General features: G+C 37.7%; 1 long non-coding RNA gene across 1 annotated transcript in view; it reads left to right on the top strand.

The window, feature by feature from the left end:
• Positions 1–2,240: 2,240 nt before the first annotated feature.
• The window catches only part of LOC134758250 (uncharacterized), a 58,770-nt gene continuing 46,574 nt past the window's right edge, over positions 2,241–14,436 (top strand). Inside the window, exon 1 of the long non-coding RNA XR_010133230.1 lies at positions 2,241–2,355. This is a non-coding gene — a long non-coding RNA (uncharacterized lncRNA). The remainder of the gene's footprint in view (positions 2,356–14,436) is intronic.

Genomic DNA, 14,436 nt, shown 5'->3' with positions numbered 1-14,436 from the left:
GTAATAGGAGGTCTAAGTCATAATGACATTTGCTTTCTGCAGCTAGGAGTTGTCTAAGCTCATTGAAGCATGGCAGAGCTAACAGGGAGAGCCCTGGGATAAAAATCTTGCCAGGAGTTCCCACAGCTGGACCCAAACTAATGCTTTTTCCAAGTGCAGAACAGCAAAATCTGAGTTGTGGCTATCATTGGCAATGGTTCTCAAACAACAGCATGCGCTCGAGTCCCTGGAAGGGCTTCTTATGATGCCGATTGCTGGGCCCCATGACTTCAGCAGGTCTAGGGTGGGATTTCAGACTCTGCATGTTTAACATGCTCCCAGAGGATGCTGAAGATGCTGGTCTGAGGACCACATCTTGGAACCTACTGGTTTTAGAGGCTTCTCTGTCTTCTCCACATGATTACTGCTAGGGATTCCACACCCTCTACCTGGCTCAGCTATCAAGGAGAAGCTTTCAGGGTTGGCATCAAAGGATAAGCAGCGTATCAAGTCATCCAACAACTGATCACTGGCTTTAAGACATGGCGTATAAGCTTCTGTACACACCAGGGGTTCTCATTTTGGACCAGATAATTCTTTCATGTGAGCGGTGTCCTGTGCACTGTAGAATGTTTACAAGCATCTCTGGCCCCTACCCTCTAGATGCCAGTAGTATCCTGTCCCTCTACCCATGGCCAGCTGTGACAATCAAAACTGTCTCTAGACATTGCCAAATGTCACTTGGGGAGTGGGGGGAGCAAAATGCCTCCAGTTGAGAACCACTAAGATATATGAAAACCACTAATATGTATGAGAACATGCTTCTGCAGCATGAGTGGGTTCTAGGGGAGAGCATTCAAGATTTCTCCAGCTGGGCTCTATGCATTCCCCTACAGCAAACTGTAAGTTGACATAAATCATAATGATGCCTTTCCTTTGGCGCACACATTTTTAGGGCTATTTCACTTACTCAAGTTCCTCTGATTCCTGACCTGTGTGATTGGTACAACAAATATTACCATCTTCCCCATTTTAAGAATCTCATGCTCTGCTGACTGACTGAGCTAGCCAGGCGCTCTGTTGTCTCTCTAAAACTCAGAAAGTCTCGAAGAGGTTTCAGATTTGCCCAAGTTTACACAGATAATAAATCTCGGAAAATGACCAGAATACATGCCTTCCAATTTCTAGGCTGATGATTTGTCCATCACATGATGCAATCTGCATTCATTCTATAAACATTTCATAAATAGCACCAGGTAACAGATTTCCATAATTTTTGGTGGTCAAAAAGTCAGAAAAGACATGAAAACATTTGTTTGTACAGATGGTGGGCTTTGAAAATCCCAACCAGGGCCAATGAAATCTATGCAATACGGGTTAGCCATTGTTGTTGTTGTTGTTTTGAGACAGAGTCTCACTCTGTAGTCCAGGCTGGAGCACAGTGGTGAGATCCTGGTTCACTGCAACCTCTGTCTCCTGGGTTCAAGTGATTCTCCTGCCTCAGCTTCCTGAGTAGCTGGGATTACAGGCACCCACCACCATGCCCTGCTAATTGTTGTATTTTTACTAGAGACGGGGTTTCACTATGTTGGCCAGGCTGGTCTCGAACTCCTGACCTCAGGTGATCTGCCCACCTCGGCCTCCCAAAGTGTTGGGATTACAGGTGTGAGCCACCATGCCCAGCCTATGGCTTAGTTCTAAAGCTCCTCCTAAGGACAAGTTGACAGCCACGGAGACTTCTTGGTATATAGGATCAGGTAAACCTAAAGTTCCCTCGGAAATGTACCTGATCAAGCCAATGAGATTCTTCTGATGGCTAGTCTAGGCCCTGTAGCCATAAGCAGAGCAGGGACACCTTGTCTCAGATTTATCCAAGTTACCTCTACCCTTTCTAATATGTCAAATAATATTTTCAGTGGATAACATCCAGGCCTAAGTCACCACCTATGTAACAATCTCTCTCTCTCTCTCTCTCACTCTCACCCTGAATTTATTCCAGAGAGGAGTTGAAGCCAAAGCTCATAGTGAAACATCAAGCCACATAGAGAGTTCAATAAATGCTAGAAATTCAGGGTTAAGGCATCTCCACATGTACACAGTATATTGCCACCTCCCATCATATCTACCAGCTTGCACTGCAGTGTGTGACTCTGGTTTGTTGGAATGAGTGGTTGGGCAAAGACAAACCCCCAGGGGCAACATGTATCCACATGAAATATTTTTCCTATTACTTTAATTTAGCCTCCCTGCCTTTCTAATTTCCTTGTTTACTGTCCTAAAGAGAAAGCAATATCCACTTGAGTTTGAGCATACAACATGTCAAGAAACTACAGACAAGAACAAACCCAGGAAATTAAGAAGATAGCCCAGTAAAATGTAAGTATGGGAAACAACCCATAGCCTTTATGTTTTTATGCTAATTTGAAAGCATCCCTAGTAAGGGGGTGTGTGTGTGTGTGTGTGTGTGTGACCATTATCAGGGTCTTACTAGTGAGAAGACTAATAAATGCAACACAATTTGTCAGGTTTTCAAAGCTGGTTGTCATTTATGTCTTCTGCCTCTTAGGCTCAAAAAAACCTTTCAATATGAAGTTAACATGGTTGAGGGTTGCTGAATGAGCCAGCAGGGCTATCCCAGAGAGGGCAATGGACTTCACTCCTAGTGAGATCAAAACAGAGCTCTTGGCTGGAAAGAACCCCCTAAATAAGCCTTAAAGTAAACTAATAATGAAAGCTTGGATTCCGCCAATCCCACCCTCCCTCTCAGTGTGAGATCGTCTCAACGTTCCAGCATGCTGTTGGAGGCTCTGGTGATGCCAGGCAGATGGAGTTACAAAAATAATCGCCCAGCCAGAATGCTCACTGCCATGTGGCAATGAATTCGTGTCATGACTGCACATGCCCGAGTGATTTCACCATCCAAACAAGATGAAGTTACTCTAATGGCTCCCACTAGCTCCATATGGCCTCTCGATGTTCTATTCCCTGCAGTGGGATTTTCCTTGGTCTTATTTCTTGCTGTGAAATTTATTAAGAGGAAGAAAGGGAATAATAATGAAACACAAAACCCTTACTTACCCGAGTTTGTCTGAAGAAAAGGAAATTCTATGGAAAATATATGGAAAGAAAGACCAAATGAAACTGTAGCACCTTTTCAGTCTTTGACCACATCTTCAATAAAATAAGAACTTCTTGAACTAAAATTTTATGACTCTATTTTGTTCTGGGTATATTGTGTGTTTCCGTTAATACTTTTGAAGATGGTTGAGTCAACATGTATAGAGATTTGAGGTAATTAACAATATCAATTTCATAAAAAATATTCAAATAATTGAATAGAAAGTTAAAAGCATGGGTATTGGGTTATCTGTTACTTTCTAGCTGTGGAAGCTTGGGCAAATTACTTAACAGCTCCACTTCATTTTTCTCATCTTTAAACTAGCCATTAAAAATGATGGTCTTGTTGAGTTTTATGAAAATTCTATATGTAAAGGGAAAACTAAAGCATGTTATCAAAAGTTGGTGAAAAAAAGTAGGGATGTAGAGTTATAAAGGTAACTATTAGAAACTAAAATTGTTAGTATAAACATCAAGCTTTAGGAGGGCAGGAGGAAGAGGTATGGTGTGTGAGAACTTAATCCTCATTTTTTTATTGAAAAATTAACAAAATGTCATTTGTAGGTGATAGGTTTAAAAATGGAAAGTATATAAATATTAACTAAATTTAGTGCAAACTACCAGAAAAGCAAAGGACAGCAATGTTAAAGGTTGATTCTGGGGAGTGGGGCAGGGATGAGTGAGTGTTGTATGCAAGACTATTACTTTTTATCATAGTCTCTTCCGTATTCTTTGATTTGCTTCCAAATGCAAATATATGCTTCTATTTAATAAAAAATAAAGCATCTTAAAATTAATAAGAATTAAAAACATAAAAAGGTTTACATTAAAATAATACTGTGAAAAAATTAACAAATTGTTTCTTTTTTTACAAGTCTAATATTTAATTGTACAATATAAGAAAACTTTTCAATCATTTTTGATGTGTTATAATTAACCATAGCACATAATTTAAAATATTAATCGAATATGAGGGAAAATACTTCCATCAGATATACATCCACTTATTGCCTACCATTTGATGTCTAGGGAGACATATTTCTTCAGATCTATTTTGAAGCATATTTAATATACATTGATTCAGGGAAGCACAAATATAACTATTTCAGTAAATGTAATACACATAGTTATGCAACATTATCTTAAAAAATTGTCTTTTTCTCTAGGCAAGAGAAACTTTTCCAATTATCCTTTAAATTTATAGTCTTAAAACAAGACAAAGTGTTTATTATCTAATGTTGTAATAGTACAGGTATATTATAGGTACATGAGTAGGAGGATGTGATCTGGAACCAGGCTGCATAGCTTCAAAACTTAGCCCCCTATGTGTTTCTGAACAAGCTATTTAGACTCTCTTAGAAACAGTTTTCTTTTCTGTAAAATGAAAATAATATTGACTACCTAATAGAGTTTTCATGAGAATTAAATATATTTAATACCTGAAAGCTCCTAAAACATTGCCTCTCCCTATGCCATTGGCAAGTATCAATAAATGTTAGCTATTATTATTACTACCCACTATTTTCAGCAAAATTTATTTTTTTATTTTTTTTAATTATACTTTAAGTTCTAGGGTACATGTGCACAACGTGCATGTTTGTTACATATGTATACATGTGCCTTGTTGGTCTGCTGCACCCATTAACTCGTCATTTACATTAGATATTTCTCCTAATGCTGTCCCTCCCCTATCTCCTCACCCCACAACAGGCCCCTGTGTGTGACATTCCCTTCCCTGTGTCCCAGTGTTCTGATTTTTCTTTTCTTTTTTTTTTTTAAGTTTTTTTTTCTTTTATTATTATACTTTAAGTTTTAGGGTACCTGTGCACATTGTGCAGGTTAGTTACATATGTATACATGTGCCATGCTGGTGTGCTGCACCCACTAACTTGTCATCTAGCATTAGGTATATCTCCCAATGCTATCCCTCCCCCCTCCCCCCACCCCACAACAGTCCCCAGAGTGTGATGTTCCCCTTCCTGTGTCCATGTGATCTCATTGTTCAGTTCCCACCTATGAGTGAGAATATGCGGTGTTTGGTTTTTTGTTCTTGCGATAGTTTACTGAGAATGATGATTTCCAATTTCATCCATGTCCCTACAAAGGACATGAACTCATCATTTTTTATGGCTGCATAGTATTCCATGATGTATATGTGCCACATTTTCTTAATCCAGTCTATCATTGTTGGACATTTGGGTTGGTTCCAAGTCTTTGCTATTGTGAATAGTGCCACAATAAACATACGTGTGCATGTGTCTTTATAGCAGCATGATTTATAGTCCTTTGGTTATATACCCAGTAATGGGATGGCTGGGTCAAATGGTATTTCTAGTTCTAGATCCCTGAGGAATCGCCACACTGACTTCCACAATGGTTGAACTAGTTTACAGTCCCACCAACAGTGTAAAAGTGTTCCTATTTGTCCACATCCTCTCCAGCACCTGTTGTTTCCTGACTTTTTAATGATTGCCATTCTAACTGGTGTGAGATGGTATCTCATTGTGGTTTTGATTTGCATTTCTCTGATAGCCAGTGATGATGAGCATTTTTTCATGTGTTTTTTGGCTGCATAAATGTCTTCTTTTGAGAAGTGTCTGTTCATATCCTTCACCCACTTTTTTATGGGGTTGTTTGTTTTTTTCTTGTAAATTTGCAATTGCCACCTATGAGTGAGAACATGCGGTGTTTAGTTTTCTGTCATTGCAATAGTTTGCTCAGAATAACGGTTTCCAGCTTCATCCATGTCACTAAAAAGGACATGAATTAATCTTTTTTATGGCTGCATAGTATTCCATGGTGTATATGTGCCACATTTTCTTAATCCAGTCTATCACTGATGGACATTTGGGTTGGTTCCAAGTCTTTGCTATTGTGAATAGTGCTGCAATAAAGATATGTGTGCATGTGTCTTTATAGTAGCATGATTTATAATCCTTTGAGTATATACCCAGTAATGGGATCACTGGGTCAAATGGTATTTGTAGCTCTAGATCCTTGAGGAACCGCCACACTGTCTTTCACAGTGGTTGAACTAGTTTACACTCCCACCAACAGTGTAAAACCGTTCCTATTTCTCTACATCCTTTCCAGCACCTGTTGTTTCCTGACTTTTTAATGATTGCCATTCTAACTGTTGTGAGATGGTATCTCATTGTGGTTTTCATTTACATTTCTCTGATGACCAGTAGTCCTAAGCTGAGCCAGAGTACATGGGGACTCTAAACGCTCACCCCTCCAACACTCACCCTGTGTGCAGTTTCTGTGGGTACCTGGGGTGAGAAGCCAGCTTAGTATGTGTGTCCCAGGCCTATACCCTGGGAACAGAGAAGACAAAAAAATCTAGAAGATATTTCTCTGGAGTAATTTCTGGGCCATTTTGGGATCCACATATCATAGCTGAATGGGAAATGAGGGAAGGGGCATGCTGCCATTGCTTTGAGGAATTCCATAAGGCCCCAGCTCAGGAAGCACCAGAGCCTGGAGGAGGATGGTAGTGGGGTGGGGGGCAGGATTTACTGTTTGGTGAGCAGTGGAAGTCACACTCTAAAGTGGGAAAGTGATGTTCCCATGTAGGGTAGAACCACAGTGGCACGTTCCGGAGGGCTTACAGGCCACAGTTGGGTACATGGGACACAGCCCTGCATTACCTGAAATATTTGGGACAACTTTAAGGGTGGTGTTGAAGTTCTGAAGGTTTGTAGATAGGGCTCTGAAATAACAAAATTTAAGAAACCATTTTAACGTGACCCCATTAGTGTCCAGAGGCCTGATGAAAGGTGTATTTCATAAGTACTCCTGACTGAGATAATTATGGAAGCTGAAGCTTGTTCTTCATCCTTCCAACTACAGATGGATTTATATCATCTAATGATGGTTTAAGAGTGCACCTGCCTAGAGACATTGCTGGACAATAACTTCCCAAATTCACTAATAGTTTCTGTTTCTATAATTATGTGGCAACTTCTCCTTTTAAAATGTCTCACAGCCTGTCTTTAAAATGTTGTTGTCTGGGCATGGTGGCTCATGCCTGTAATCTTAGCACTTTGGGAAGCCGAGGCAGGTGGATCATGAGGTCAAGAGATCAAGATCATCCTGGCCAACATGGTGAAACCCCATATCTACTAAAAATACAAAAATTAGCTGGGCATGGTGGCGTGTGCCTGTAGTCCCAGTTACTCGGGAGGCTGAGGCAGGAAAATCACTTGAACCCAGCCACGAGGCAGAGGTTGTAGTGAGCCGAGATCATGCCACTGCACTCCAGCCTGGCAACAGAGCAAGACTCTGTCTCAAAAAAATAAAAATAAAAATAAAATAAAACAAAATAAAATATTATTGTCCCTGTGTGTGTTAAGTATAAAATGTTTGACAATTATCCAGTCAATAATTGTAGTAAAACTATATAATTATAGTAAAACTAATAATTATAGTAAGGCTATACATATCAAGAATCCACAATGCATGCCTACATTTTAAATGTCTTAAAATATGACCTAAACTTTGATTTGCCCTATATATTTATCAAAGTACTCAAGGAATTCTAACAAAATATTTGTTAAGGCAGAAAAGCTATAGTATGTCATTTCAGGAGATAAGAAATCTGATCCCATTGATAGAAAATATTATAAATTGCGTTTTATATTTCTTAATACCTATTAAAAATAAGGAAGTTATGCTTATTTTATTATTATCATTTGGATATATGACAAATTCCCTCAGAGATATGCAGATCAAGTTTGAAGTATATATATTTCAGAAAAAATCAGATTATGTGGCCTTAAGTAAGTTATTTAACCTGTCTTAGCCCCAGTTACCTAAACTAGGCATTCATTTATTCATTTATTTGTTCATTCAACAGATATTGATTGGTTCCTACTGTGTGCTGAGGACTATTTTGAGTATCCTCAGTGAGTACTGAGTACTGAGGATATACTGAGTACTGATGATACAGTCTTTCAAGAAAGACAAGCTCCTCACTCTCATGGAATTGACATTTCTAATAGGAAAGAGAGACAATTAAAATATTGAAAATTCAATAAATCAAAAATAATGCCTGCTATTGAATAATACTAATAGCTCTTTCTGGCATCCAGATCACAGCTAAAATGTCACCCCCTTAGAAGAACTCCTTGTCCATTCAATCCTTCCCTTTGTATTTAATCTAACTACATTTGACTCAATACAAATAGAAGGATTGAATGACAAGAAAAAGCAAGCCATGAAAATGTTAGGGGAAGAGCATTTGAAATGGAGAGAATGAAAACTACAAAGCTACTTCAATGGAGGAGAGCTTGGTGTGTTCAAGAATGAAAGAAAAATTCTGCCTGGCTGGAGCCTGATAAGGAGAGAAGAGTGTGGTGCTGGAGTTGGCTGGCTGGATAGGTAGATAAAGGAGAATTTGAAAGACTATGATAAAAGAAATTAATTAATTTATAAAATAAAACCATTAGAGGTTTTATTCTGAATGTGATGGAAAGTTTATCTATTGCTGCATAACAAATTAAAGATTGCTGCAAAAGATTTGATGTTTGTCACAAAGCCATTTCTTAATCTTATCATCCTTTGCCATTAGAAAAAGCTGAGAATTTTCAGAACCTCCAAGTCCAGGCTCCTTTTGTTTAAAAGTCCTTCTTTAATCTTATCTCTTTCCTCTTGCTTTTTAATGTGAGCAGGAAGAAGAAATCAGGAGTCACTTTCAACACTCTGCTTGCAAATCTGTCTTACCTAGGAAACCTAGCCCATTAGGCACATTTTCTGCTTTCTACATTATCAGCCAGGCACGATGGCTCACACCTATAGTCGTAGCACTTTGGGAGGCCAAGGCGGGAAGGTCACTTGAGCTTAGGAGTTCGAGGTTACAGTGAGCTATGATTCCACCACTGTACTCCAGCCTGGGTGACAGATACATTAGCACAGTTTAGTGTTGCTAAACTTTCTGCCCCATATGCAAAGATGATCCTCTGTCCTCTAACTTCCCATACCATTTTCTTGTTGAGTCTTCACCAGTACCTCTTTGAAAGCCATTGGGCTTCTGCTAACACTTAGTCAAAACACCTTATGCTTTCACTAACACACTTTCTTAAAAGTTCTTTCTACTTCCACCCACTGCTGGATTCCAAAGCTACTCCCACAGTTTAAGTTTTTGTTATGGTAGCACCCAGTGTTCAGGTACTAACATCTATATTGCCATGTAACAAATTGCCCCAAAACTTAGAGGCATAAAGCAACAAATATTTTTAATTTCTGAGAGTCAGGATCCTGGGAATAGTTTAGCTGGGTGGTGTTACCTTGAGTAACTCATGAAGTTTTAATAGAGGTGTTAGCTAGTAGGGTGGTAGTCATCTGAAGGCTTGACTGAAACTAAAGTATCCAATTCCGAGATGTTTCATGTAAATAGCTGGCAAGTCTGTGTTGCTGGTTCACCATGATTGGCTGTCATGCAGTCCTCTCCATAGGGCTGCTTGAGTGTCATGACATGACAGCTAGCTTCTTTCAGAGTGTGTGATATAGGAAGACCAAGACTAAAGTCACAATGTCTTTAATGTTTGAGCACTGAAATTTTCAAATAATGAGTTCTATGATATCCTAGTGTTTGTACAGTTCCAACCCATTAAGGGCAGGATGGGAATACACAAGGGCATGAATACAAGGAGGCAGATATTGGGATCATCTTTTTTTTAAGATTCAGGGGGTTCGTGTGGAGGTGTGTTACATGAATATATTGCATAATGGTGAGGTTTGGGTTTCTAGTGTACCCATCACTCAAATAGTAAACATTGTTCCCAATAGATAACTTTCCAACCATCACCCCACTTCCATTCTGTTCCCTTTTGAAGTCCCCTGTGCCTATTATTTCCATCTTTATGCCCATGTGTACCCATTGTTTAACTTCTGCCTATTAAGTGAGAACATGCAGTATTTGATTTTCTGTTTCCGAGTTATTTCACTTAAGATAATGGGCTCCAACTCCATCCATGTTGCTGCAAAATGACATGATTTCATTCTTTTTATGGCTGCATAGCATTCCATGGTTTATATATCCCACATTTTCTTTATCCAATAAACAGTTGATAGACACCTTAGGTTGATTTCATCACTTTACTATTATGAATATTGCTGTGATAAACATACAAGTGCAGGTATCCTCTTTAAAAAATGGTTTCTTTTCCTTTGGCATATACCCAGTAGTGGGATTTCTGGGTTGAATGATAGTTCTATTTTTAGTCCTTTGAGAAATCTTCACACCGTTTTCCATAGACATTGTACTAATTTACACTCCCATCAACAGTGTATATGCATTTTCTTTTCCTGCATCCATGCGAACATCTGTTATTTTTTTTTTTTTGCTCTTCAATAATCCATTCTGCTTGATGTAAGATGATATCTCATTGTGGTTTTAATTTGTATTTCTCTAATGATTAGTGGTGTTGAGCATTGTTTTCATATGTTTGTTGGTAACTTACGGATTTTCTTTTGAGAAATGTTTATGTCCTTAGCCTACCTTTTAATGAGGCTATTTGTTTCTTTCTTGTTGAATTTTTTAGTTCCTTGTAGATTCTGGATATTAGTCTCTTGTCAGAGGCATAATTTATAAATATTTTCTCCCATTCTGCAGGTTGTCTGTTCACTCTGTTGACTATTTTTCTGTGCAGAAGCTTTTTAGTTTAAGTCCCATTTGTCTATTTTTGTTTTTGTTGCATTTGCTTTGGGATATTAGTCATAAATGCTTTGCCTGAACCAATGTCCAGAAGAGTTTTTTCTAGGTTTTTTTTCTAGGACTTCTATAGTTTCAGGTCTTATTTAAATCTCTAATCCTTCTTGAGTTAATTTTTGTATATGTTGAGAAATCTGAGTTCAGTTTCTGCATATGGGTAGACAATTTTCCCAGCACCGTGTATTGAAAAACATGGGTGCATGTTTTTGTTGACTTTGTTGAAGACCAGCTGGTTCTAGGTATGCAGCTTTATTATGAGGTTCTCTATTCTATTCCATTGATCTGTGTGTTTGTCTTTGTACCAGTACCATGCTGTTTTAGTTACTATAGCCTTGTAGTATAATTTGAAGTTAGAGAATGTGATGCCTCCAGCTTCATTCTTTTTGCTTAGGATTGCTTTGGCTATTCAGGTTCTTTTTTTGGTTCCATATGAACTTTGGGATTGTTTTTCTAACTCTGTGAAGAATGACATTGGCAATTGGATAGGAATTATATTGAATCTGTAGATTTCTTTGTGCAGTATGATCATTTTAACAGTATTGATTCTTCCAATCCATGAGCATGGAATGTTTTTCCATTCGTTTGTGTCATCCATAATTTCCTTCATCAGTATTTTGTAGTTCTCCTTGGAGAGATCTTTTATCTCCTTAGTTAAATGCATTCCTGGGGTGTGTGTGTGTGTGTGTGTGTGTGTGTGTGTGTGTGTGTGTGTGTACTGTAAATGTGATTGAGGTTTTTGGTTTTGGGTTTTTTTTTTAAGCACAGTTTCACTCTATAACCCAGGCTAGAGTGCAGTGGTGCAATAATGGCTCACTGTAGCCTCAACCTCCAGGCACAAGTGATCTTCCTACCTCAGCCCCCTGAGTAGCTGGGCCTACAGGCACTCACCACCACACCAAACTAATTTTCTTCTTGTAGAGATGGAAGTCTCTACAAGAGACTTGCCCAGGCAAGTCTCAAACTCCTGGGTTCAAGCAATCCTCCACCTTAGCCTCCCAAAATGTTGAGATTACAGACAAGAGTCACCGTGCCCAGCAGAATTGAGTTTTTGATTTGGTTCTCAGCTTGAATGTTATTAGTATATAGAAATGCTACTGATTTTTATACATTGATTTCTTATCCTGAAACTTGACTGAGGTTGTCTATCAAGTCTAGGAGTCTTTTGAAAGAGTCTTTAGGGTTTTCTAGGTATTAAATTATATCATCAGTAAACAGAGATGATTTGACTTCTTCCTTTCCCATATGGAAGCCTTTTATTTCTTTCTCTTGCCTGATTGTTCTGGCTAGCACTTTCATTACCATATTGAATAGAAGTGGTGAGAGTGGACATCCTTGTATCATTCCAACTCATAGGAGAAATGCTTTCAAATTTTCCTCATTCAGTATGATGTTGGCTATAAGATTGTCATATATGGGTCTTATTATTTTGAGGTATGTTCCTTGAATGCCTAGTTTGGTGAGGGTTTTTATCATAAAAGGATGTTCGATTTTATAGAATGCTTTTTCTGCATGTATTGAGATGATCATATGGTTTTTGTCTTTATTCTGTTTATATGGTGAAACACATTTATTGATTTGCATATGTTGAACCATCCTTGCACCCTTAGAATTAACTGCAGTTTATTGTGATGTATTATCTTTTTGATGCACTGTTGGATTTGGTTTGCTAGCATTTTGATGTGAATTTTTGCATCTATGTTCATCAGGGTATTTGCTTGTATTTTTTTTTTTTTGGTCATGTCCTTTTTTTGCTTGTGTACTGGTTTATTGTCTAGTCTTCTGCCTTCTACTCTTGCCCCTCTACAATCAATTCTCCCCACAGCAGCAGGTGAACTTTTAAAGACTCGTGTCACTCTCTTGCTTATAAACCTAATGGCTTTTTGTAGTAGCCAGCCTTCAAGATGGCTCCAAGGAAGGCCTGTGTTTAGCCTCCTTATGGAAAAGAAATGGGCTGGGTGCAGTGGCTCACAAGTATAATCACAGCACTTTGCAAGGCTGAGACAGGAGTATGGCTTGAGCTCAGGAGTTCAAGACCAGCCTGGGCAAAAAAGTAAGACCCCTGTCTCTACCAAAAAAAAAAAAAAAAAAAGCCAGCCAGGCAAGAATTTTATGTTCTGCCAAAACAAGCTTTAGAAATGAAGGAGAAGTAAAGTCTTTGCAAGGCCAGAAAATATTAAGAGAATTCATCATCATGAGACCAGCCCTACTAGAAATGCTCAAAGTTATTCTAAACATGGAAACAAAAGGACAATACTCACCAACACAAAAGCACACATGAGTAGAAAGCTCACAGATCCTAAAAAACAATTACACAATTGAGACTCCAAGGCAACCAGCTAACAACACTATGACAGAAACAAAATCTCACATATTAATATTAACCTTGACTCTTACATTGATTTAGGTAATATTTTTATCTTAACAATATTTAGTGATCTAATCCATGAATATTAGATTAAGATGTTTTCTAATTACTCAGGTCTTCTTTAGTTGATTTCCACAATATTTTGTAGTTTTCATGTTAAAAGTCTCACATTTGTTTTATTAAGCTTATTTCTAATTATTTTTTAAATTTTTGACGGCATTATAAATGGAATTGTTTTCTTAATTTTATTTTTGGACTTTTCATTGTTAATGCATAGGAATAAAATTTATCTTTGTATGTCAGTCTTATATCCTGCAACCTTGCTGAGCTCATAAGTTCTTTTGTGGGTTTATTAGAATTTTCTACATATAAGATAATGATGTCTGAGAATAGCTAGCACTTTCAACATTATGTTGAATTAGTGGTGAGAGCAGACATCCTTGCCTTGTTCCTGATCTTAGCAGGACATCATTCTTTTTTTTACAATTGAGTATGATGTTAGCTGTCAATTTTTTGTAAATGCCTTATCAGTTTGAGGAAGTCCCCTTCTATTTCTAGTTCGATACATGTGTTTATTATGAAAGGGTGCTGGATTTCATCAGATACTTTTTCTTCATCTTTTGAGATGATCATGTAATTATTGTCCTTTATCCTATTAATATGGTATATTACATTAATTTATTTTTCTGATGTTAAAAAAACAAACTTGTGGGGTTTTTTTTTGTTTGTTAAATCCTACGTGGTCAAGTTGTGTAATCCTCGTTTAAATATGTTCTTGAATTCACTTGACTAGAGTTTTCTTGAGGATTGTTGCATGTATGTTTATAGGGAGATTGATCCATAGTTTTTTGTGATTTCTCTGTGTGGCTTTGGTCACAGGATAATATTGGCCTTATAGAATATGTTAGAGAGTATTTCCTTCTCTTCTACTCTTTGGAAGAACTTATGAAGTGTTGGAATTAATCTTTTTAAAATGGCTAGAATTTGATGGGACATCTCCTCTAGGCCTGAGGTTTCTTTTTATGTAAGTTTTCAAAATTACTAAGTCAATCTTTTTTTCTTGTTATAAGTCTGTGTATTAATACATGTTCTAATTGTTATTCAGTCAGTTTAGGTAGTTTGTATTTTGTAGAAATTTCTCCAGTTTGTATAGATAATCTATAGATAATCAGTTATTCACAATATTTCTTTGTAATCCTCTTTATTTCTGTAAGGTCACTATTAACGTTCTCTCTTTCATTCCTGACTTTAGTAATTTGAG

The sequence above is a fragment of the Gorilla gorilla genome, chromosome 3 (genome assembly GCF_029281585.2).
Source record: "Gorilla gorilla gorilla isolate KB3781 chromosome 3, NHGRI_mGorGor1-v2.1_pri, whole genome shotgun sequence".
NCBI lineage: Eukaryota > Metazoa > Chordata > Mammalia > Primates > Hominidae > Gorilla > Gorilla gorilla.
Note: the sequence above shows the minus strand (reverse complement) of the source record. Positions and strands in the feature narration are given on the sequence as shown.